Here is a 433-nt window from a genome sequence, read left to right as displayed (position 1 = left end):
ATTCTAGAGTCCTGTTATGACCTCTATATTCTAGAGTCCTGTTATGACCTCTATATTCTAGAGTCCTGTATTCTACAGTAACCCTGTTATGACCTCTATATTCTAGAGTCCTGTTATGACCTCTATATTCTAGAGTCCTGTTATGACCTCTATATTCTAGAGTCCTGTTATGACCTCTATATTCTAGAGTCCTGTTATGACCTCTATATTCTAGAGTCCTGTTATGACCTCTATATTCTAGAGTCCTGTTATGACCTCTATATTCTAGAGTCCTGTATTCTACAGTAACCCTGTTATGACCTCTATATTCTAGAGTCCTGTTATGACCTCTATATTCTATAGTCCTGTTATGACCTCTATATTCTATAGTCCTGTTATGACCTCTATATTCTAGAGTCCTGTTATGACCTCTATATTCTAGAGTCCTGTTATG

Source organism: Oncorhynchus nerka, linkage group LG15 (assembly GCF_034236695.1).
Source record: "Oncorhynchus nerka isolate Pitt River linkage group LG15, Oner_Uvic_2.0, whole genome shotgun sequence".
Lineage (NCBI taxonomy): Eukaryota > Metazoa > Chordata > Actinopteri > Salmoniformes > Salmonidae > Oncorhynchus > Oncorhynchus nerka.
The sequence above is the reverse complement of the archived record's forward strand: the minus strand, read 5'-3'. Positions refer to the sequence as shown.